This window comes from Tamandua tetradactyla, chromosome 7 (assembly GCF_023851605.1).
Source record: "Tamandua tetradactyla isolate mTamTet1 chromosome 7, mTamTet1.pri, whole genome shotgun sequence".
Lineage (NCBI taxonomy): Eukaryota > Metazoa > Chordata > Mammalia > Pilosa > Myrmecophagidae > Tamandua > Tamandua tetradactyla.
In genome coordinates this window covers 145,441,999-145,467,821 of record NC_135333.1, presented here as the reverse complement: position 1 = coordinate 145,467,821, position 25,823 = coordinate 145,441,999, and the positions used below count along the sequence as shown (strand labels likewise).

At 36.2% G+C, this 25,823-nt stretch overlaps 1 protein-coding gene and 1 pseudogene across 6 annotated transcripts in view; one reads left to right on the top strand and one right to left on the bottom strand.

Moving 5' to 3' along the window:
• OSBPL8 (oxysterol binding protein like 8) overlaps window positions 1-25,823 on the top strand; it is a 271,517-nt gene that overhangs the window by 26,628 nt on the left and 219,066 nt on the right. The window lies entirely within an intron of this gene.
• LOC143642727 (borealin-like) lies at window positions 14,825-15,799 on the bottom strand (annotated as a pseudogene).

The window sequence follows — 25,823 nt, the reverse complement described above, 5'->3', positions numbered from 1 at the left end:
CTATTCCTGCTTTGGCTGGTGAGCCTCTCCTGTGGAGTTCATCCAGCAGAGTCGTCTTCACAGCATGCCCTGCGGATTTTGGACTCCGCATTCCTGCGGTCATGTGAGACACTTTATAAATTTTGTATTTGTGAGTGTTCCCTGTTGATTCAGTTTCTCTAGAGAACCCTAACTAATACAGTATGCAATAGTAGTTTTACCTCTATACCCGTCTATTATTTACTCTTTGTGTAAGATTCATACCTTTGAAGTAGTTCATACAAGAACTTATTTATTTTGTAGTGTTAATTGGTGGAATACATGGCTCTATACAATCCCTTTCAATCATGTTCACATTCATTATGTTAATATTACCTATGGACCCACTAATGAAGTGCCTTCATGTCTGTCTGTTTCCTTACATTTAAATTCAACCTCATTAGCTAACCATTCACCCATCTCTAGTTCTGTTTATCTCTAGTTCTGTTTATCTCTGTTTACCCCTATATTCTATATTATGAATCTCTGGATTTACCTTTACCGAGATTGTGATAGTGAAATCATACAGAATCTATCCTTTTGTGTCTGGTTTATTTCATTCCACATTATGTCCTCAAGATTTATCCATGTTGTCATATGCCTCAAGATCTCATTTTGTCTTACTGCTACATAATATTCCATTCTGTATGTGTACCACATTTTGGTTATCCACTCTTCTATCTTTTGGCAGTTGTGAATAATGCTGCTTTGAATATTGGTGTAAAAATGTTTTGTGCTACCACTTTCAGCTGTTCTGGGTGTTTACCATATAGTGGTATTGTTGGGTGTAGGGCAACTTGATATTTAGTTTTCTAAGGAACCACCAAACTGTCTTCCATTGGGGGTGTACTATTATACATTCCCACCAGCAGTGCATAAGTGCTCCAATTTCTCCATATTCTCTGCGACATTTATAGTTTCCTGTTTGTTTCATAGAAGCCATTCTTATACGTGTGAGGTGATATCTCATTGTAGTCTTGATCTGCATTTCTCTTGTAGCTAATGAAAATGCGTGTCTCTTCATGTGTTTTTTAGCCATCTGTGATGGTTAGGTTCTGGTGTCAGCTTGGCCAGATGATGTGCCCAGTTGTCAGGTCAGGCAGCACTGGCTTGACTGTTGCTGCAAGAATATTTCATGGCTGGTGGATAAATCAGGAGGATAGTTTATTAAATCATCAGTCAGTTGATTGCAGTTGTGGTTGATTACCTCTACAATCAACTAAGAGTGTATCTCCCACAAATGTGATAATCCAATCAGGTGGAGGCTATTAAAGAGGAAGAGAGAATTTTTTGCTGTTTCTTTAGCCAGCTAGCCTCTCTCCTGTGGAGTTTGTCAAGTCCCTTTATTGAAACTGCCACCTTCACAGCCTTTCCTATGAATTTTGGACTCTTCCATTCTCACGGTTGTAGGAGACACCTTTATAAATCTCCTATTTACAGATATCTCCTATTGGTTCTGTTTCTTTAGAGAACCCTAATACACCATCTTTATTTGATCTTCGGAAAAATGTCTATTTATGTCTTTAGCTCATTTTATAATTGGGTTGTTTGTTCTTTTGTTGTTAGTTGTATGCTTTCTTTATGTAATAAGATATCAAACCTTTATCTAATATGTGATTTCAAAATATTTTCTCCCATTGAGTTGGCTGCTCTTCACCTTTTTGACAAAGTCCTTTGAGGCATAGGAGCATTTGATTTTGAGGAGTTCCCATTTATCTATTTTTTTTCTTTTGTTGCTTGAGCTTTGGGAGTAAAGTTTAGGAAGCTACCTCTTATTACTAATTCTTGAAGATGTTTCCCTATATTTTCTTCCAGCAGTTTTATGATACTGGCTCTTATATGTAGGTCTTTGTTCCACTTTGAGTTAATATTTGTATGGGGTGTAAGATCAGGGTCCTCTTTTGTTCTTTTGGCTATTAATATCCAGTTCTCTCATGCCCATTTATTGAAAAGACTTTTCTGTTCCAGTTTAGTAGATTTGGGGGCCTTGTTGAAGATCAATTAACCATAGATTTGGTGTTCTATCTCCACGTTCTCCATTTAGTTCTATTGTTCAATAGTTTTATGTTTGTGCCAGTACCACGCTGTTTGACCACTGTGGCTTTGTAATAAGCTTTAAAATCAGAAATTGATAGCCCTCCCACTTCATTTTTCTTTTTTAAGGATATTTTTTAGCTGTTCAAGGTCTCTTTCCCTTCCAAATGAATTTGATAACTAGCTTTTCCAAGTCTTCAAAATAGGTTGTTGGAATTTGATTGGTATTGCATTGTATCTGTAGATCAATTTGGGTAGAATGGAAATCTTAACTACATTTAACCTTCCTATCCATGAGCAGGGAATGTCTTTCCAACTATTTAGATCTTCTTTGATTTCATTTAGTAGTGCTTTGTAGTTTTCTGTGTACAGGTTCTCTACATCCCTGGTTAAGTTTTTTCCCAGACACTTGATTCTTTAAGTTGCTTTTAAATAGATTTTTTCCTTAATTATGTCCTCAGGTCATTACTTGTGTATAGAAACATTACTGATTTTTGCACATTAATCTTATATCCTGCTACTTTGCTGAATGTATTAGCTCAGGTAGCTTTGTTGTAGATTTTTCAGTATTTTCCAAATATAGTATCATGTCATCTGCAAATAATGAAGTTTTACTTCTTTTCCAATTTGATTGCCTTTTATTTCTTTTTCCTGCCTGATTGCTCTAGTTAGAACTTATACTACAATGTTAAATAACAGTGGTGAGAGAGGACATTCTGATCTTATCTTGTCTCATTCTTAATCTTAAGGGAAAGGCTTTCAGTCTCTTCCCATTGAGTATGATGTTGGCTATGGGTTTTACATATATGCCCTTTATCATTTTGAGGAAATTTCCTGTCAGCTAACATTTAATGTACTCTTTTTCTTCTTCCTGTTCTTTAATTTTTTATTTTGATAAGATTTTCTTGTCACCTTATGCATTTTTAAAATTCTCTTTTAATTTGACTTTTTGCCTGAATTATTTCTTTTTTTAATATACTTTTTATTGGTGTGTGTATGTGTGTGTTTATATATGTATGTGGCTGTTGGGTGGCATGGTTCTAAGGTGGATAGCTCAAAACATATTTCAAAGTAGGTTGTTGGAATGTGATTGGTATTGTATTGTGTCTGTAGATCTGTTTGGGTAGAACTGACTTCTGAGCTAGGAATTCAGCATTGTTTTTCCCACTACTTATCTAGTAGCTGCTTTAAGGCATTTCTCTTAGGAGTTCTTTTAAATTTTGAATTTCTTCCCTAAAACTCTAATCTGAGTAATGTAGATGCCCCACAGGCAAACTTCCCACCTCTAAACACAACAAATTTGTCCACTGTGGTAAAACCTTTGAGCTATACTTAAAGGAATTATTCTCTCCCTCTGCCTGTCTTTCCTTTAATCATTCTTGATTATGTTTTATTTAAAATGTTTTCAATCTCATTTTTTAAAAAATCAGATAATCTTTAGCAGTATCAGCCTCTTGAAATTTCCTTCCAATATCAACTGGATATTTAGTTGCTAATTTTAAGAACTTTTTTCCTATTTGTTTCTTAAAATGGAACTACTTTTTATTAATGAATATATAGTAAATATTTTGAACAGTATTTTATAATGTCAGCTGTTAATATGAAAAGAAAACATTAGAAGGAAAATCATTCATAATTTTGAAAAATATAGCTCATCAAAAAATTTTATGTGTTTGTATTTTAGCCATTACATTAATGTATAACATATGGGACCAAAGAACCAAAAGTAGATAAAGCCATTCTTAAGCATTTATATGCTCCACTCTGAGCCAAGGTTTCAAATTAGATATTGCTCTGATGTAGATGAACAGCTAAAACATTGTTTGTACTTGAATGTCTCTATATGACATCCTTTCTTAATAAGGAGACTTAATTTGATCCTGTAGGTTTGTTATCCACAGCATAGCTTCATTGCTGCTATTCCATGTAAAGGTCAGAATTATTGCCCTTTGATATTTCATCTCTCTGTGCATCTCATTCTCTCCTTGTACATTTCCATTTGTTTCTCTCACTCTGGTAACTAAATTACTTAAATTTTTAGAGGGTGTCTTGGCTGTCTCTCTCAAAAAATAAAAAATTGAAAAGAACACTTTTCTGTTCTATGTGAAAAAAATTATTCTGCTGTATATATAAAGTCTTAATATTTAAGTTAGTTTGAACACCCTTAATGCTAACCTTGAATTCTTTTATTAGACACTTTTAGATGTATACATCTACAGATACTTCAAACTTATAAATGCCCACGAATCCTGATTTTAGTTATATTAAGGCTCTTGAAATACAGTTTTAATGGAGTTAAGACCAGAATTTTGATGCTATGTTAAGTAGTAAGTTTTAAGTTAATTTTTGTTTTCACTGATTAGTTCTCTGAAATTTTTTAAGTCTTGTTTTCTAAAATAACGATCACTTGTAGAATTCCAGGTCTGGAAAATATAAAGGCTTTTGTAATTTCGGGAGCATGACAGCTGCACCACAAGTCCATATGTTGCTTAGCTATAATTATGTTTTAACAATTATTTTTCTTTGGGAGAAGATGCTATGGACAACCTCCAAGAAACTGAAGCTGATGACTGTAAGCATTCATATTTTTTCAACAGAAAGAAAAGACTTTTTCTTTTTTCCTATTTTAAATGTAGATATATTTATCTTATAGCACCAACTGGGTAAAATTACTATTCTGGATCCTAGTGTAAAATTTAAATGGATATTTGCATCAGATGGGAAGATTACCCTGTTTAAAATGTTTTTTTTTTTATTCCCGTATATGGACTTGCTGTTACAGGCACACTAATTTTGTCATCTCCTCCACATGACTTGCTCCTCTCTGCCTCTGTTCTGCACATTACCATTCTCTCCACCTGTAGTACCCTCCTTCCTTTCTATCCTTTTCCTTTTGTTTTAGATTGTTTCTTCTTATTGATGGCTGTTATTCCATTGTCTGAATGAATATTCTACAGTTTATTTATTCATTTACTCATTGATGGACATTTAACTTGTTTCCAGTTTTTTCTTAAATGGGAATCACAGTTAATTTATTTTTGGTTTTCTTTAATTATTCTTTTTGCTAATTATAAAATATACGCTCATTAAATTTTAATCAAACATTATAAAAAGTTATGACTTTGAAAGGGAAAGTTCCTATAATCCTGGTCCCAAGAGATAAGCTCTGTTCACTATTTGCTACACATTCATAGAGTCCCTTTGCGTGGTGCCAATATATCTAGTTCTGTTTTTTTTTTAACGCAAATTGTACCATACTAAGCATACTGTTCTGCAACTTGCTTTTAAAAAAAAAAATTATTTATTAATAAAAAAAAATTAAGAACAAACAAAAACATTAACATATCATGCAACTTGCTTTTTTATTTCACTATAGAATTTGGACATCTACTCATCACAGTATATGTAGATCTAATTCTGTTAAAATTTTAAAATATTTTAAAATCAAAGTAATACATACCTTGTGGAGAAGCAAATAACAAAAGGCTTATAAGAAGTTACTTGATACCTGTCCCCCACTCCCAATTCTATTCCACTGAAATGATGGCTTTTTTTTTTTAATTTCTCTGTTTTTTTTATTATTCTATTTAATGCCTGTCCTGAACACTGGGAGCACATGGTAAATGCTTTTTTTTCCTTCTTTTTTGTGAATTATTTTGTGAAAAATGTTGTGAAAAATGTTATTTTTCACAAAATAATTTCAAAGCATATCACAATCATTAGTTGTAGAACAGATTTCAGAGTTTGGTATGGGTTACAGTTCCACAATTTTAGGTTTTTACTTCTATCTTAGTCTACTAAGATGTTAGAGACTAAAATATCAATATAATGATTTAGCAGTCATACTGATTTGTTAAGCCCTACCTTCTTTGTATAACTCCACCATCAACTTTGATCTTTTTCCCACTCTTTAAAGATATTTGGGCTATGCTGTTTTAGCTTCCTCATGTTCCAAAGGACTGTCAATAATATGGTATAAGGGGTTGGAACTAGTTGATGTAATGGAGAGGCTGGCCCCTCTGCATTTCAGGACTTATCTGGTCCAGGGACTCATCTGGAGGTTGTACGTTTCTGGAAAGTTGCCCTAGTGCATGGAACTTTTGTAGAATCTTATATAATTCCCTAAGTGTTCTTTAGGATTGGCAGGCATGGTTTTGGTTGGGGGATGGCAAGCTATGATAAGTAGCCATGTCTAACTGAAGTGTGCATAAGAGTGATCTCCAGAGTAGCCTCATGACTCTATTTGGACTCTCTCAGCCACAGATACCTTTCTTATTATACTTCTTTATCCCCTTTTGGTCAGTATGGCATTGTTGATTCCATGGTGGTAGGGCCAGGCTCATTTCTGGGAGTGATCTCCCGTGTCACCAGGGAGATTTTCACACCTGGATGTCATATCCCATGTAGTGGGGAGGGCAGTGATTTCACTTTCAGAGTTGGGCTTAGAGACAGAGAAACCACATCTGAGCAACAAAAGAGGTCCTCCTGAAGTAACTTTTAGGAATACTTATAGGGAGGCTAAGCTTTTCTGCTACATACATAGCTTCACAAGAGTAAGAATCAAGTTCAAGGGCTTGGCCTATTGATTTGGGTGTCTTTAATGTTTAATACAGTATCAGGGATTTCCCTGCTGGTAAAGTTTAATTGTTCCATATTTTTTTTCTTCCATCTCTCAAAGGACATTGCCAATACTTTGTAATTATCTGCTTAATATACTCTGGGATGTTTCCAGCATTACATTAAGCTATACAGGATTAAAGGCCCTCATTCTTATTCGGGGCTCCCTATGTTTGGATTGTTTGATCTATCTAGACAGGTTGAGTTAGATTATGTGCTATAGAAAATTTAGGTTCTGGACAAAATAAAACTTTCTTCCTTCGATCTCAAAGAGTAAATGAGGTTCTAAAATACAGATGATATCTTCCTTACCCCTGTGTTCTGAATTACCTTAATCCTGACCTGATATGCTTCATTCTTCTCTCTAAATACCAGGTTATATATATATAAAACAAGTCTTTCAAAATCCGGAAATGACAATTACTACTTGAAATAAATGTGACTGCTATAAGAGCTTACAATTAAGGCCCCTGTTTTCTTATAAGCATTTTCTAAATGAGACCATACAATATTTGCTCCTGGCTTATTTTGTCTCGCCAAATGTCCCACAGACTCATCCACAATGATGCATGCTTCACATCTTCGTCCCTTTTTGTAGCACAGTATTTGATCGAATGTTTACACCATCATTCACCAATTTACTTCTTAGTCAGTGCATCCTTCAGCCCCCTCCATTCATTGGGCATCATGTATAATGTCCAAAGTCAATGTCTATCAACACTCTCAATTTTAGATAGTTTCATTGTTCCCAAGAGAAAAATAACCAATAAACATACCCTCAGCAAATAGAAAATCCAAACCTCCCCTTAACTTTTGTCCCTCCCTCCATCATTTACCCCTGGTGTTGCTGTGGTACTGTTGATGTTTTCCTCTTAAACATATCCCATAGCAGGCAATAGCAGTTTTCCCTCATACCTCAAACTTATACATTCTTTATACAAGATTCATACCTTTGGAGTAGTTTGTGCAAGATCTTATTTATATTTGTAGTGTTAATCAGTGGGACACGTGGGTCTATGCGTCCCCTTTCAATCATGTTCACTTTCACTATAGTAATATTAGTTATAGACCCACTAGTGAACAGCCTTCACTTTTCTCTATTCCTTGACATTTAATTTCAGATTCATTAGCTAGCTGTTTACCCATCTCTAGCTTCTGTGTATTACTAGGTCCCCTATGTTCTGTATTGTAAGCCTCTGATTTTACCTTTACCATGGTCACAAAAGTGGAATCATACAGTATCTATCCTTTTGTGTCTGCATTATTTCACCCAGCCTCATATCCTCAAGGTCATCCATCTTGTCTATGTGCTTCAGAACATCATTTCGTATTACTGCTGCATAATATTCCATTATATTATACACCACATTTTGTAAATCCACTCATCTATTGATGAGCACTTGGATTGCCTTCATCCCTTGGTGACTGTGATTAATGCTGCTATGAATGTTGGTGTGAAAATATCCGTTTGTGTCACTGCTTTCAGCTCTTCTGGTTATATACCTAGTAGTGGTATTGCCAGGTAATAGGGCATCTTGATATTTAGTTTTCTAAGGAACTGCCAAACTGTTTTTAATAGCAGCTATACCATTACACATTCCCACCAGCAGTGCGTAAGTTTCCTGATTTCTCTACATCATCTCCAACATTTGTGGTTTCCTGTTCATTTAATAGCAGCCATTTTTATAAGTGTGAGGTGGTATCTCATTGCAGTCTTGATCCTGTTCATTTAATAGCAGCCATTTTTATAAGTGTGAGGTGGTATCTCATTGCAGTCTTGATCTGAATTTCCCCTATAGCTTCATATGCTTTTTAGCCATCTGTATTTGCTCTTCACAAAAATGTCTATTCATATCTTTAGCCCACTTTATAATTGGGTTGGTTGTTCTTTTGTTGTTGAGTTGTATGATTTCTTTATGTGTACAGGGTATTAAACCTTTATCTGATGTGTGATTTCCAAATATTTTCTCCCATTGAGTTGGCTGCTCCTTCACCTTTTTGACAGTCTTCTGTGGCACAAAAACATTTGATTTTGAGAAATTCCCATTTGTCTATTTTTTTCTTTTGTTGTTTGTGCTTTGGGTGTAAAGATTAGGAAACTACTTTCTATTATTAGGTCTTGAAGATGCTTCCCTACATTTTCTTCCAGGAGCTTTATGGTACTTGTTCTTTTATTTAGGCATTTGATCTACTTTGTATAGGGTGTAAGGTAAGGGTCCACTTTCATTCTTTTGACTGTTGCTATCCAATTTTCCCATGACCATTCATTGAAAAGACTGTTCTGTCCCAGTTCAGTGGACCTGGGGGCCTTGTCAAAGAATCAGCTGACCATAGATTTAGTGGTCTCTGAGCTTTCAATTTGATTCCATTGGTCAGTACCTCTATCCTTGGGCCAGAAGCATGCTGCTCTGACCACTGCAGTCCCATAATAAACTGAAACCAGGGAAGTATTACTCCACCCTCTTCCCTCCTATTTTTAAGGTACTTTTGACTATTAGGGGTCTCTCTCCCTTCCAGATGATTTTGGTAACCAGCCTTTCCAAGTCTTCAAAGTGGGTTGTTGGAATTTTGATTGGTACTCCATTGAATCTGTAGATCAATCCGGGCAGTATTGACCTTGCATTTAACCTTCCTATCTATGAGCAGGAAATGTCCCTCCGTCTATTTAGATCTTCTTTGATTTTTATTAGCAATGTTATGTAGTTTTTCATGCATAAACCCCCCATGTCCCTAGTCAAGTTCATTCCTGGATACTTGACTCTCTCAGTTGCCATTTTAAATGGATTCTTTCCTTAATTGACTCTTCAGTTAGGCCATTGCTGTGTATAGAAACATTACTGATTCCTGCACATTGTATCTATGTGCTGCCACTTTTCTGAATTTGTTAGCTTGAGTACCTTTGTTGTAGATTTCTCAGGATCCTTCAAGTATTGCACCAGGTCATCTACAAATAATGAAAGTTTTACTTCTTCCTTTCCAATTTGGATACCCCTCATCCCTTTTTCCTGCCCAGCCGCTCAAGCTAGAACCCCCAGTACAATGCTGAACAATAGTGACAACAGAGGACATCCCTTCCTTGCTCCCAACCCCAGGGGGGAAGCTTTCAGTCTTTCACCATTGAGTATGATGCTGGCTGTGCATTTTTTATATATGCCCTTCATCACATTGAGGAAGTTACATTCAAAAGGAATACTACCTTTTGAAGTATTTTTACCAGAAAAAGATGTTAAATTTTGCCAAATGGTTTTTCTGCATCAATCAAGATGATCATGTATTTTACTCTTTCAATTCGTTAATGTGCTATATTACATTGATTGATTTTTCTTGTCTTGAACCGTCCTTGCATTCCTGGTATAAACCCCACTGGTTGTGGTGTATAATTCTGTTAATGTGTTATGAATTTGATTTGCTAGTATTTTGTTGAGAATTTTTGCATCTGTGTTCATTAGGGAAATTGTCCTGTGGTTTTCCTTTCTTATACCATCTTTACATGGTTTTTGTATTAAAATGATATTAGCTTCATGAAATGAGTTAGGTAGTATTCCTTTTCCCCTATTTTTTAAGAAAAGTTTGAGCAGGATTGGTGTTAGTTCTTTTGGAATGCTTGATAAAATACCCTTGTGAAGCCATCTGGCCCTAGGCTTTCTTTGTAGGAAGATTTTTGATGATTAATTCAATCTGTTTACTTGTGATTGGTTTGTTGAGATCTTCTGTTTCTTCTTCAGTCAGTGTAGCTTGTTTGAGTGTTTTCAGGAATTTGTCCATTTCATCTAAGTTGTCTCATTTGTTGGTGTATAGTTGTTCATAGTATCCTCATGATTTTTTAAAAAAAAATTTCAGGGTCTGTGGTAACAACCCCTGCCACTCATTTCTGATTTTATTTGCATCTTTTTTTTCTTCTTTGTCAGCCTTGCTAGTGTTCTGTTGATTTTACTGATTTTATTAAAGTACCAACTTTTAGTTTTTTTTATTCTTTCTATTGTTTTTTTTTTCTCCCATTCATTTAGCTCTGCTTTAATCTTTGTTATTTCTCTTCTTCTATTTGCTTTTGGGTTAGTTTGCTGTTCTTTCTCAAGTTTTTTCAGGTGAGCAGTGAAGTACTCAATTTTTGTTCTTTCTTCTTTTTTAATATAGGTATTTAGGGCAAAGCATTTCCCACTCAGCATAGCCTTTGCCTCATCCCATAATTTCTGATATGTTGTATTCTCATTTTCATTTGTCTCCAGATAGCCATCAATTTTCTAGCAATTTATTCTTTGACCCACTGGTTGTTTAAGAGTGTGTTATTTAATCTCCGTGTATTTGTGAAAATTCTCCTTCTTTGGAAGTTATTGATTTCCAGCATCATTCCATTGTGATCATAGAAAGTGCTTTGAATAATTTCGACATTTTAAAATTTATACAGACCTATTTTATATGCCAGCATATGACCTATCCTGGAGAGTATTCCATGCGCACTAGAGAAGAATGTATATCCTGATGTTTTGAGGTGTAATGACCTATATATGTCTGTTAGGTTTAATTCATTTATCAAATGGTTTATGTTCTCTATTTCCTTGTTGATCTTCTGTTTGGTTATTTTATCTATAGAAGAGCATGGTGTATTGAATACTCCTACTATTATTGTTGAATCATCTATTGCTCCCTTCAGTGTTGCCAGTGTTTGTCTCATGTACCCTGGGAGCATAGACATTTATGATTGTTATTTCTTCTTGGTGAATTGTCCCTTTTATTAATGTATAGTGTCCTTCTTTGTCTCTTATGATGTCTTTACATTTAAAATTTATTTTGTCTGATATTAATATAGCTACTCCTGCTTTCTTTTGGTTACTGCTTGTGTGGAAAATCTTTTTCAATCCTTTCACTTTCAATCTATTTGTATCCTTGGGTCTAAAATGAGTCTCTTGTAAATAGAATATAGCTGGAGTATATCTCTTAATCCATCCTAACAATCTGTATCTTTTAATTGGTAAGTTTAGTCTGTTAACATTCAAAGTTATTGCTATAATGGCATTTCTTGAATCTACCATCTTATCCTTTGGATTTTATTTATGACATCTATATATTCTTTTCCTTCTTTCTATTTTTATTCTTTAAGCTACCCTTCCTGATATTCTTCCATTCAATACCCTCCTCCAGACCTCACTCTCTTTTTTTGTTTTTCAGCCAGCAGAACTCCCTTTAGTATTTCTTGTAGGGCCATTCTCTTGTTGACAGATTCTCTCAACATTTATTTGTATCGGAAATTTTAATCTCTCTCTCACTTTTTTTTCCCTCATGGGCAGGCACCAGGAATTGAACCCAGGTCTCTGGCATGGCAGGCGAGAATTCTGCCACTGAGCCACCATCCTACCACTCCCCTCTCACTTTTGAATGACAGTTTGTCTGTATATAGAATTCTTGGCCGGAAGTCTTTGTTTTTCAGATTCTTAAATATATCATACCACTGCTTTCTCACCTCCATGGTGGGCCTTCAGTTGATTAGTCTGAACTCAGTCTTATATGGTTTCCTTGTATGTAGTAGATTGTTTTTTTTCTTGCCACTTTCAGGATTTTCTGCTTCTCTTCAGCATTTGACAGACTGATTACCATGTGTCTTCGGGTAGGCTTATTTGGATTTATTCTATTTAGAGTTTGTTGGACTTCTTTGATTTGCGTATTTACATCTTTCACAGGGGTTGGGAAGTTTTCCCCCATTATATTCTCAACTAATCTTCCTAGCCCTTTACTCTTCTCTTCTTCTGGGGCACCTATGATTCTTATATTTGTGTCCTTTGATTTATCCATCATTTCCCTGTGATCCAATTCAGATTTTTCCATCTTTTTTGCCATTTGCTATTTTATGTGTTCAAAGGCAGTTGTCCTGTTCCCTTGTTTGCTTATTTTTTTTCTGCCTCTTCAGGTCTGCTGTTGTGTGTCTCTCATATACATATATAAATAATTTTTTTTTTTACCTTTTTTATTGTATACCATGACATAAGTACAAAACAAAGAAAGAAATAAGCAATAATTTTCAGAGCACTCTTCAATGAGTAGTTATAGGAAACATCCCAGAGTTTGTTATGGGCTACCATTCCATCATCTGATATTTTTCTTTCTAGCTGCTCCAGAATATTGGAGGCTAGATGGAATATATGTATTTTTTATCATAATCAACATTTTTTTTTCTTTTTGTGAAAAATGACACATACAAAAAAGCAATACATTTTAAAGCATATCTCAATAATTATTTGTAGAACAGAGTTCAGAGTTTTTTTGCATAGGCAGGCACTGGAAATTGACCCTGGGTCTCTGGCATGGCAGGTGAGTATTCTGCCACTGAGCCACCATTGTAATGTCCACAATGCCACAATTTTAGGTTTTTACTACAAGCTCCTCCAAGACACTGGAGACTGAAAAAAAAAAAAAAACGAAACAATATAATGATTCAGAAATCACACTCACTTGTTAAACCCTGCCTTCTCTTAATAACTCCATCATCACCTTTAATCTTTCTTTCAGGTTATTTGGACTATGCACATTCTAATTTTTTCATATTGAAAGAAGTTGTTGCTAATAAGGAGTAGGGGGTAGAACTAGTTGAAGTTCTGGAGAGACTTGCCCCTACAGGTTTCAGGACTTATCTAGTCTAAGGACCCATCTGGAGGTTGTAGGTTTCTGGAGAGTTTCTAATATATTTTTGATTTGATCTATAGCATCTTTAATCTCTGTGATAGCTGCTATTTTTCTATTTGTTCTTTCAAATCCCTTAGATGCTCTTCTAGTATCTTGCTGATCTTCTTTAAGTCATTAGCCATCCCACTGATTTTATTTAGTAGAGTTATGCGAACATCTTTGATTAATTATTCCAAAGTCTGTGTTTCCTCTGGTGTTTTAATTTGGTCACTAGGCAAGGTTATTATCTGACTGCGTCTTCATATGCTTAGTGATCCTCTATTGGCTTTGAGGCATGTGAATATCTAACGTCACTTTGGAAGTTGATTTCCTTCAGTAGTCTAAAACTTGGTATTTGAGGATGGCTGTGGAGCAGGATGCAGGGCATTGTTGGGACAGAACAGTGCAGTGATGGGTTGTGGTGCAGGTATAGGCTCAGGTCAGGGATGCTACACTGGTTTTTGTGAGTGTGGGTTGTGGCACACAGGTTGTGGAGGTATAGTGCAGGGGCTGTGGGGGTGAGGTGCAGCTCAGGCAGGCCTTAGAGCTTAGGAACAGGTTGCAGCAGTGGAGACACAGAGGTAGGACATGGCAGGAAGCAGATAGAGGAAGCTGTGTGGATGCATGGAGGTTGTTGTGCAGGCAGGGTGTGGGTGGGTACATGAAGCATGGGGATCGTAGATATCAGGGAGTGAGGTATGGGGCACAGGGGTTGGAACATAGGGAGGTCAGAGCATGGGTGTGTCTTTGCACAGGGGGAGGTTTCCAGGGAGGTCTGGATGTGGATGCATGAATGTGTAGGTGTGGGGCACAGGTTGTGGGGTTTGCTGGATGTGGGTCAGGGTGGTGATATTGGGTGGGCACCATTTAGTACCCAACCCAGAAAGAAGAAGAGAGGAGTGGTGTGCGAAGGGGGAGGTGTACTACTGTGGTCACTGGTGTCATATGTTCCATTCTGTCCTGGCCTGTTTTGTGTAGCCCTCCCTGCTGCTCTCTTATGGCCCAGGGCTCTCACTTCTCTAGGCCTAACCCCCCACCCCCAGCCTCAAGCATGCACAGAAGTGCCAGATGCAGAGAGTTCTCTGAAGAGGGTGGATAGGCAGTCTTCCCAAAACATGAGGTTCTTCCTTATACCTCGACTGGAAGTAGGGCAGAGAAAAGAGGATGATGAGTTACGGGAGGCAAAAGGCAGCTCTGAGGGCAGGAATGAGAATTCGGCTCGGAGAATGACATGAAGTAGTAGTAGGCAGTGTCTAGGGTCACCTGGGTTGAGAGATGTGACACTAGAAGCTCTAGCAAAGCTTTAATTGATTGGGGAACCATGTACTTCCCCTTTCCCTCTTCCTGAATTCCTCAAGAGGAATCCTGGGAACTCTGTTCCCTGCTGTTGAACTTCACAGTCAAAGAAACAAAAAGCGTGAAGAGAAGAGGTCTCTTTAGAGTCCAAGAAGTACCCATTGAAAGTCCATCCTGTCAGGTTTGGCTTCTTGGAGTAGCAGCCTTATTTATAGATCTGTATGGTGTGGCAGATCTTGGCAAGATGGCTAGAGAGCTTCTTAGTATTTCCTAAGACTTCTGGATCCAGTTGTGTAATATTGATTGTCTGCAAGTCACTGGCCGATGATCGCACACTCTCTCTGCCTTTCACTAGTACAGTAAGGAAAATCTCTTTGCTGTTGGCGAGGGAACTGCCATTCATTCACTGAGATATCCTGGCTGTTGGCAAGGGAACTGCCATACATTCACTGAGATATCCTGTCTATGACTGCTGGAGTGTACAGGCCTAGGGTCTTGCAAACCTTAAGTCAAACCTGGTGTCAGGCCTAGAGTCGGTTTCACCATAGACAACTCTATTCAGCCCACAGCTAGGGTCTCTGTCCCATCAGCTTGACCTTTTTTTTTTTTTCCTTTTCCTGTATGAACTGGGTTCTCTACTTAGATGGAGGACAACTTTTTTTTTTTTTTTTCTTTTATGGGCAGGCACCGGGAATCAAACCCAGGTCTGACATGGCAGGCGAGTATTCTGCCTGCTGAGCCACTGTGGCCTGCCCTCAGAGGATGCCATTTGACTCTTGCAGTTTGAGGATTCTTATTTTTATTTTCTTCTTCCACTATTTCATCCACTTGTATTGCTTTTCATGTTTTGGCAGATTACAGGGGTGTCTGAATAGCTTCTGCAGTTAGTTTATTTCTGTGATATCTATGTCAGCTGTTGCTGCTTCTTTCAAGGCCTGCTTGTTTCTTCCAAAGGTGAAGTAGTCCAGCCAATTCATCTTGTGCAGGGCCTTGGGGAGCTGTAAGATTTCGGTGTTGTACAGGTTGTTCATCTCCTTGAGGAGGTTCTACCTGTCTGTCTGAATTTGTTTGGATTGCATTTGTACTTTGCAGTCAAAGTCTTTGAAAAAGGAGGCAAGTTTCTGGCTCTGCAATAGTTGGTCTTGGTGGTCTGTCTGCCGCCCTTCCTAGCCAGAGCCATGGTGTTTTGGTGGAGGGTGCAGGTCTCAAAACGAGAGCAGAGATAAACAAGGCTGCTCCAGCTGAGAGGGACAGGTGGACATATGACCACTGCCACCAAATTCAAACCCAACTCTGATTATTTTTCAACAGTTTTATTCATATACCATACAGTCTACCTTAAATGTATAATCAATGGCTGCTGGTATAATCACATAGTTATGCATTCACCACCACATCTATATGGAAACATTTCCATTTCTTCTGCAAATAGGGAAGAAGAAAAAGAAAAGAAAAAGAAAAACCCCATATCCCTCCCTTATATCCCCCTCTTGCAAGATGTTTGACTTTGGGATATTACCTTTATTACGGTTCATGAAAGAATATTACAGTGTTACAGTTAACTTTAGACCCTAGTTTGCATTAATTGTATTTTTTGCATATACTTTCCCACTTTTTAACACTATGCAGTGATCAAATACATTTGTCCTCCCTCATTTAAAAACTTTATGTTTGTACCATTAATCACCATCATCGTCTGCTTTAGGTTTTGCTAAGTTATACAGTCTCAGTTTTTATCTTCTGTCTTTCCTTCTGGTGCCATACATGCCCCTAGCCTTCCTCTTTTAACCTTACCCATGCTCAGCTTTGCTCATTATACTTACAGTATTATGCTACTGTTATACAGTATTGTACTATCCATTTCTGAATCTTTATAGTTAATCTTGTTAAGCATTCTGTACTCCTTAAGCATCAAATGCCTAATCTCTACCCTCTCTCTGATAACTTGTATTCTCAACTTTAACTCACAGAGTTTGCTCATTATAGTTAGTTCATATTAGCGAGACCATACAGTATTTGTAATTTTGTTTCTGGCTTATTTTGCACAACATAATGTCCTCAAGGTTCATCCACATTGTTGCATGTGTAATGACTTTATTCCATCTTATAGCTGCATAATATCCCATCATACGTTGTTCTAGTTTGCAAGCTGCCAGGATACAATATACCAGAACTGGGAAGGCTTTTAAAAAGGGAAATTTAATAAGTTACAAGTATACAATTTAAGCCTATAAAAATGTCCATCTAAGGCATCCAGGTAAAGATACCTTAATTCAAGGAAAGCGATTAGGTCAGGAAAACTTGTCAGCTGGGTAGTCATGTGGCTGTCATCTGCTTGTCCCCTTTTTGCTCCTGGGCTCCATTGCTTTCAACCTCTGCTCCTGGGGGGTTCCTCACTTTGATTCTCTGGAGTTGGCTTTCATCTCTTAGCATCCCTTGGCTCTCTCCAGGTTCTGGCTTGCTTAACATTTCATGGCAACATAAGCTGTGTTCCAAGCATCTCCCAACATCTGTGTCCCTGTTCTCTGACTCTCAACTCTGCTCTGACATTTGTCAGCTCTGAGGCTTCTGTCATTTCTATGTTTTCTCCAAAATGTTTCCCCTTTTAAGGATTCTAGCAATCTAATCAAGACCCATCTGGAATGGTCGGAGTCACATCTCCATCTAATCAAAAGATCATACCTACAGGGCGGGCCATGGTGACTCAGCAGGCAAGAATGCTTGCCTGCCATGCCAGAGGATCTGGGTTCGATTCCCGGGTGCCTGCCCATGTAAAAAAAAAAATAAAAAAAGATTATACCCATATTTGGGTGTGTCTCATCTCCATAGAGATAATTTAATCAAAGTTTCTGCCCTACAATATTGAATTAGGATTGAAAGAAATGGCTGCTCCCACAAGATTGGATTAGGATTAAAACATGGCTTTTTTGGGGTACATAATAGATTCAAACTGGCATATATATATATATATATATATATACACACCACAGTTTGGTTTTTTTTACTCATAAGTTGATGGACATTTATTAGCATCAGCTGTAAATAATGCTGCCATAAACATTGGTTTGCAAATGTTTGTTTGTGTCCCAGTTTTCATTTATTCCCAGTATATACCTAGAATAGGATTGCTGGATTTTATCTTCCTGAGGAACCGCCAAACTACCTTTCAGAGCAGGTGCACGAGTCTACATTCCCACCAACAGTGAATAAGTGTACGTATTTCTCCACAGCCTCTTCAGCACTTGTAATTTTCTGCTTTTTTTAAATAATGGCCGTTCTAAGTAGGTATGAGAAGATATCTCATTTTGGTTTTGATTTGCACCTAATAGCTAGTAAAGTTGAGTATATTTTCAAATACTTTTGAGCCATCTGTATTTTTTTTTGGAAAGTGTCTATTCATGTCTTTTGCTCATTTTTAAATTGGAGTGTTTGTCTTTTTGTTTGTTGTTGCGTTGTAGGATTTCCTCATTATCATTTGTAGTAAACAACTCTTGGTTCCAATAAAGTCAGTAAATTGGGGCTACTGCAGCAAAAGTGAGTACCAGAAGTTGTGTTGAAATACTAAATCTGAAACTTGAGAGGAAATGAAATTTTAGTATTTTTTAATTACTTTAAAATCATGTTTTATATCCTGCTCCTCCTATTTCTCTTTGCCAGAAACATCCTAGCCTTGCCTAAAGCAGTCTTGTCTATGAACAATTGAGGAATTCTGATGGCAGTTGCTAAAATTGTACAGTGTGTACAGCGGAAGCATGTTGAAATAAGAATGTTAAATACAACTCACATTTAATTTAGTTTCTATTTACCATGTAAATGGGAGTAAAAAATTCTTAGATTAATGAATGCACCTTTGGGATATAAATCAGAACCTAGATGCTTTTATCTTCTTTTCTTAAGCCATATTATTTTAATTTTTTTTTGCATGGGCAGGCATCAGAAATCAAACCTAGGTCTCTGGCATGGCAGGCGAGAACTCTGCCTGCTGAGCCACTGTGGCCTGCCCAAGCCATCTTTTTTTTTAAAGAGAGAGGGAGGAAGGGAAGGAAAGACAGAGAAGGAAGGAAGGATGGAAGGAAGGAAGGGAGGAAGAAAGGGAAACATCTTTAAACATTTTCTTGTTTTATTATATTTTGTTTGTTTGTTTGTTTTTTTACATGGGCTGGGGCCGGGAATCGAACCGAGGTCCTCCGGCACGGCAGGCAAGCACTCTTGCCCGCTGAGCCACCGCGGCCCGCCCTGCCCAAGCCATCTTATTTTGAGTAAAAATAATAGGAGAAAAGATAAGTGTACCATGTATTTAATTATATAGTGATTTTTATTAATGAATGTTTTGTTTCATGTGTGTTTTTAGTCCCCCTAGTTAATTGTCTGTTTTCCTAGATGGGGATTTTTATCTTCTGTTTATTTAGTATCCTTTTTCTTTCCTTTATGCTAGAAATGTTGAAGGTACTTGGTTATGCGTTTTAATTAATTTGTTCTGGTGAATAACAATTCCTATATTGTAGTTGAGATATATGTATATATTTTTCTTACTGTTGAACTCAAAAGACTTACCATCAAAAGATATTTTTAAGCTTTGCACTTGACTTAGAATTTTATAAAAACAAATAGATAATGAGGTAGAGAAGTAGGGTTTAATAGTTTAAAATTTGTAAACACCTGAGTTTCCCCTTGTTAAGTTGTCAGTATTGGTTGATTGTGGTAACATACCTTAGAAAGTTGTTTATCACTTGCTTGTGTCAGAAGTGCATTTGCTTTATAAAAACTGCAATAGATTATAAAATCATCAGACAAATGGAAACATCAGTCAACTGCTCAAAGAGATATTTTTATATATACTTCTCCTCTTAGTACTAATCGTGTAGTTGACTACAAATCCTTCATTTGATAGTGGGTGAGAAGAGATAAAGCAGGAGTTCAAAGAAAGCATCTTGGAGAATGGGATCCGAACTAGAATTGAGGTAGGGAGTGATAACATTTCCGATTAAACAATTTTCTTTTCCTTATGAATCTCATCAAAACCTGTTCTTGCATAATATTTACATGATAGATTTTATTTAATGAAGTTAAAATGCCTACCCAGAAACAAAAGGTAAATATTATACTATTGTATTTTTTTTCTTATTATAGTATTGATGGCATTTTATATTCTGTATCTCACATTGATATCATTATATAAATGCATTATAAAAATATTGAAATTAGCTTTCATATCATTTCCTTATTTGAAGTTAGCCTATTTTGGTTGCTCTGTTGATACAAAACTCCAAAGCCCTGTGTCATGAGACTCTGCTGAAACTCTATTCTTATACTTTGTCCTAAACCCTTATAAGTTCTTGCACTACCACCTCACCCCAACCCCAATCCCTACCTTCTTTGTGGAGCATTAACTCCCATATTCCGTGTCCGGCCATCATAGTGGAAGATCCTGTCCTGTAAGTCCTAATTAAAATTGATGTTTAACTTCATGCCTGACATGTCCTTTGATCTTTTGGCTGCCCCAGCCCAAGCCCTCCAAGAGCTGGGTTGAAACAGACATGAAAAAATAGCAGCTAATTTTCTTAATTTTAATACTTTAACCTGACACACCATCTAAGTTTTATTAAGTAGAAACATATTTGTTCATCCTCTGATTTGTTTTTTTTTTACTTGGGCATACACCAGGAATCGAACCCAGGTCTCTGGTAGGGCAGGCAGGAATTCTGCCTACTGAGCCACCGTGGCCTGCCCCCTGATTTGTTTTTGTAAGATGATTCCCCAAATGGAGAAACAGCTGAAATTCCAGTTTTAATTCTTTAAATCACATATGCTGGAGCCTTAACATTGTGCTGTGTTCTAAGTATGTACCGTAATAGTCTATTTCACTTTCTGCTTGTAGCATGTAAATACTTAAAAAAAAAAAAATGGCCCTAGGCAGAAAACTTTAGTATAATAAGAAAGACTTTTGGAATCCTTAAAGTTTCTCAATTTGGATTTCATAATGATATTTTAGCTCTGGCATAGTAAAACAACTAACATACATTGAAATGAAGTAATATTATAATGTCTTCTTTTGGCTTTTTCAGAGAAGGAGACCACACCACCCCTCTCATAGACTGTAGTCTACTGTGTGGCTCTGGGCATAGGATTGTGGTATAGCTTGGAAAGATTGGGGAAAAAAAAAACAATATGGTGAAGTTTAAAGTGGCTGTACTTTCGTAGACCAAGATGGGATCTTTATGAGATGGCTTAAAGAATAGTATGTTATACGAGGCATGATTCTATACACTTCATTGTCTTTTTTTAAATAAGAGTTTAATATTCTTGCCACTAAAACACAGAGCATCTTTATTTCATTCCTATAATATCAAATGAAAGTTACAATTCATGTAACTTCAGAAAAACTTTTAAATCTCTCTGACTTTCTTGACTTTTGTGGCTTGCTGGGCAAGTATTTGTAATTTCAAGATGTACCCTTTCTAAGCACTCACCAAATCAGTAATTCTTGAGGCTTTTTGTGTGATGGTTAATTTCAATGCAAAAATCATTCAGTAATTAAGACTGGAGGACAAGGTGTAATTTGTATCTAAAAAAATTCTTCAACTTGTTTAAAAGCAGATAAAAAATTTTCTTGATCACAACTTTGAGTTGACATTTGTGAAAATGAAATCTCTTAGGAATGGCTTGTGAATCATTAACAGATCTTTTATTAACAATAACACATGTATAGTGTAAAGTGAAATGTTATAAAGTGTTATATTAGCTGGTAGTGATGTAGATAGACAAGGGGTGAACAGACTGTTCTGATAAAGACACAATTCCTTATCAACTTCTTGCATTTCTGCATATCTTGCAAACAGAGCATTGATTGTCATTCTTTCTGGACTATCTTTTCAAGGGTATTTGTTAATTAACAGCCTTGGAAGATAGAGTATCTTTCTCCAGAATAATACTTATAGCCCAATATAAGAAATTTTGGTTCTCTAAGCTCAGGGCTTTTCTGTAATGCAACCACTGCTTCTGCAGGTATCCATATGGGCTCATCCAAATCATCTCTTGGGTCTTGGTGTGGATAAGATAACTAAGATTCTCTAAATTGATGGCTTTGTGGGTTTGTTTTTTTTTCTTTCTTTCTTCGCTTGAAAGAACCAACAGTAGAGATCTCAGATGATTTCTCATAGCTGTGGTTTAGGCAAGGAAGATGATGCACAGCTCTGAATGGCAGACCCATACTGTCGTGGAATGAATTGTGTACCCCAGTTTGGAAATGTTCCTGTACTTGGTCTTAGTCTACATTTTGGTAAAGTCTTTTAAAGATGTTACTTCAGTTAAGGAGTGACTCCACTAAAACAAGTTGTACTTGAATCTGGATTACTGGAGTCCCTTATAGGGAGAGTGAATGTTAGAGGAAGAAGAGAAAGGCTGCCGTGTGTCTTGCCATGTGACAGAAAAGCCAAGGTCCAGGGATTGCTGGCATCCAGACCCAGAATGCAATGGTCTTTAGGAAAAAGCATTGCTTTGCTGACACCTTATTTGCTCAAAACCAAGAGCAAATGAATTCCCATTGCTTAAGCCAAACCGATTGTATGAGAAACTTACACACATACTCAATGAAAATACCTTTCCATCAAAAAATATATATATATTTCAGTTGTAATAAAATATTTCAGATATATAAGTACTGTTTTGATTCCTTACTTTAATTGATATTTTTGTGTGGCAGGCTATTTGTGCTGATGAGATAAAGTAAAACTTCAACTGGATTTGAAAAAGCTTAGAAAACTAATATGCTTTGCTATTTGTTGTGGTTATTGTAAGTTGTCTCATGTTCTTTTTTCCCCCTCAATATATTACTCTGAAGAAAGATGATACCTTATAACTTACATTTTTTTTGCATTGTATTGATTATGTCAGCAATATTTGGACAAGAGGTAAAATTGGCTATTACATTGTAGAATATTAGATCCGCAAGGAATCTCATTAATTACTAACTTAGCCTCTTAATTTTACCTTTGTGAGTAAACTGATGTCCAGAGATAACCAATGGTTTGTCTGGAAGTCCACAGCTAGTGCTGAGTAGAGATGGGGACTTGAACTGAGGTATACTGTCAGCAAGTTTAATATTCTTTTTATCTCATCATGCTGCATCAGGATAGGGAAAGTAAATATTTCGAGAATTGACATGGGGGGGGGTGAAACAATTTATGGAAGTGTCTCCCAGTATTTGGTATGGTAGTAGAGGTACATTGATGAATGTTTTTAATTTTTTGCATTATATATTATGATTAGAGAAAATGAAACTTCTGAGTCAAACCAAAAAGTTCATGGACTTTATTAGCTAAGGCTAATTAAATTTAAGATCATGGTTGTGAGAAAATTAGATAACTGCACACTGGTAATACATGGAAAAAATTGTTTAGTTTCTCCTCCAAAGACAGTTGAAAAACACTGATATGGAGAAAATTTTTAAGTTCATACTCTGACAGCATAATTATTATGGCTGATGGAGAAATAAATATTTGAAAAAAGTCCAGTTAATACTCTTGTGCTATGTGTTGATAAATAGGACCCAGCAATTTAATTGAATAATTGCTTATTAATAAGCATATTCTTTTAAATATTATACATCTGTTTTCTCCTGTCAGTTATTTAAAACATCTCAAAATGAGACATATAGTACTCTGGCTATGCCAGAATATTGTTTCAGGGTTCTTTGAATTCAAATTGAAAGTGTATATAAGAACAGTTAGTAACAGTGGAAGGCAACACAACCTCATTTCAAAAATTGATGTACAACTTACATACACTAAAGTGTGCAAATCTTATGTACAGCTCAATGAACTTTAACCTTTGTATACACCTGTGTAACCACCACTACATCCCTACGTACTCTGCTCTTACTTTTTCATCTGTTTTTATTTGGGTGTGAAGAGGATGCACACCCAGAAATTTAAGAACAAAAGTTAAGCTCTTTTTTTTCCCCCCTTAAAAATTCTTTTTCTCTCTAGGGAAATAAAAAATAAATATATGGTTAATTTTTGAGTAGGTAATATAGATTGATATAGTGAAATGATGGATTTTCTTACTAGAAACTCAGTAGGAACTATTATATTTCAGTACTATGAATACTATTGGCTTAGGACCTAGCCCATTAACCTTAACCATAAAACACCTTTTTTTTCAGATATTATAGTTGGGTTTTTTTTTTTTTTTTTTTTTTTTAAAGAGGAAGGAAAGGAAGGAAAGAAAGACAGAGAAGGAAGGAAGGATGGAAGGAAGGAAGGGAGGAAGAAAGGGAAACATCTTTATTTTTATTATATTTTGTTTGTTCGCTTGTTTTTTTACATGGGCTGGGGCCGGGAATCGAACCGGGGTCCTCCGGCATGGCAGGCAAGCACTCTTGCCCGCTGAGCCACCGCGGCCCGCCCAGTTGGGTTTTATTTAAGTACTTTTTCCTCAAAAACTTGAAAAGTTCTAGCACTACTTAATTAATGGCAGTCACTTAAGAAGCAACAAAGTTAGAGTCTAGCTTGCTTAAAAATTTTAACCTGTAGCTGAAAGGCAGGGTCATTTGGTCATAAATGAGACAAAAGGTCATTAAACTGAAATAGTTCAGTGTTAATAACCAGTGTATCATTCATGGAAAGGAGTCACAATCACCTTCATTGATTTCTTTCTAAATGGAACTACACAGATTTGTCATCTTTAAGGCAAATGATATGTCTTGAAACTGTCTCTAATAATAATATTTCCAAATAGGAAAAATTCACACCCCTTTTTAATACTCTTCTTTTGGTAGGCAGAAACATTAATCTTGTTATTTACATCCCTTTTCAACATACTTGCCTAATTAAGAATTGCATTTTGGCTACTGTGAAAACCCACGGTGTGTGTTATAAACAGTTAAGGACATTATCATTCACACTATTCAAAGTGCTTATTTAGTTGGTGTAAGGAAAATTTGGACCCTGCTATTATATTCTTAAAGTATAAGAAGTGTTTTTAAGGAGAAAATGGAAGATAGGTGTCTTGGTTTGCTAAAGCTGCCAGAATGCAATTTATCAGAAATGGAACAGCTTTTATAAAGGGAATTTATGTTACAAGTTTACATTTCTAAGGCCTGAAAAATAGCTAAACTTCACTAGGAAGTAATCTACTGGAGTTTTCTTTGTTGGAATGTTTTTAGAATTATTGGGTCAAAAGGATTATTCTCATTTTTTCTTTCATCTTGTATTTTTCCAGGAATTTGTCTAATTTGTATAAATTTTCATATTTATTGGTATAGAGTTGCTTGTAATTTCCTTTTAGAATATTTCTAATGTTTGGGAGATTTGTTATGATATGTCCTTTATCAATCATGATATTGGTTGTTTCTGCTGTGTCTTTTTTTTTCATTGTTAGTTTCACCTGACATTTATCAATTTAATTATTCTTTTCAAATAATTAACTTTTGACTGTTGATTTTCTCTCTTGTATTTTAGTTTTCTATGTCATTTATTTCTTTTTTCCCCCCCATAGGAGCCTATATATATTTTTAACAACAAAAAAACACGAACATTCTTGACATATATAAACGTTCTTGAAATGGTTACAATCAGTGGCTCAAAGTGTCATCACATAGTTGTGTTTTATCACCATGATCATCTTTTGAACATTTGCATCTGTCCAGCAAAAGAAAGAAAAAAGAAAAAACTCATACAAACCATACCCCTTAACCCCCTCTCATTGACCACTAGTATTTCAATCTACTCAGTTTGCTTTAACCTTTGTTGCCCTTATTATTTTTTTATTTCTTATCCATATTTTTACACATCTGTCCATACCATAGATAAAAGAAGAATCAGACCCAAGATTTTCACAATCACACAGTCACATTGCAAAAGCTATATCATTATACAATCATCTTTAAGAAACATGGCTACTGGAACACAGCTCAACAGTTTCAGGTACTTCCCTCTAACCACTCTAACACACCATAAACTAAAAAGGTGATATTTACATAATGTGTAAGAACAATCTTCAGGAAAACCTCTCAACTCTGTTTGAAATCTCTCAGCCTCTCACACTTTATTTTGTCTCATTTCTCTCCTCCCCCTTTTGATTGAGAAGGTTTTCTCAATCCTTGATGCCGAGTCCCAGCTCATTCTAGGATTTCTGTCCCATGTTGCCAGGGAGGTTTACACCTCTGGGAGTCATGTCCCACATAGAGTGGGGGAGGGCACTGA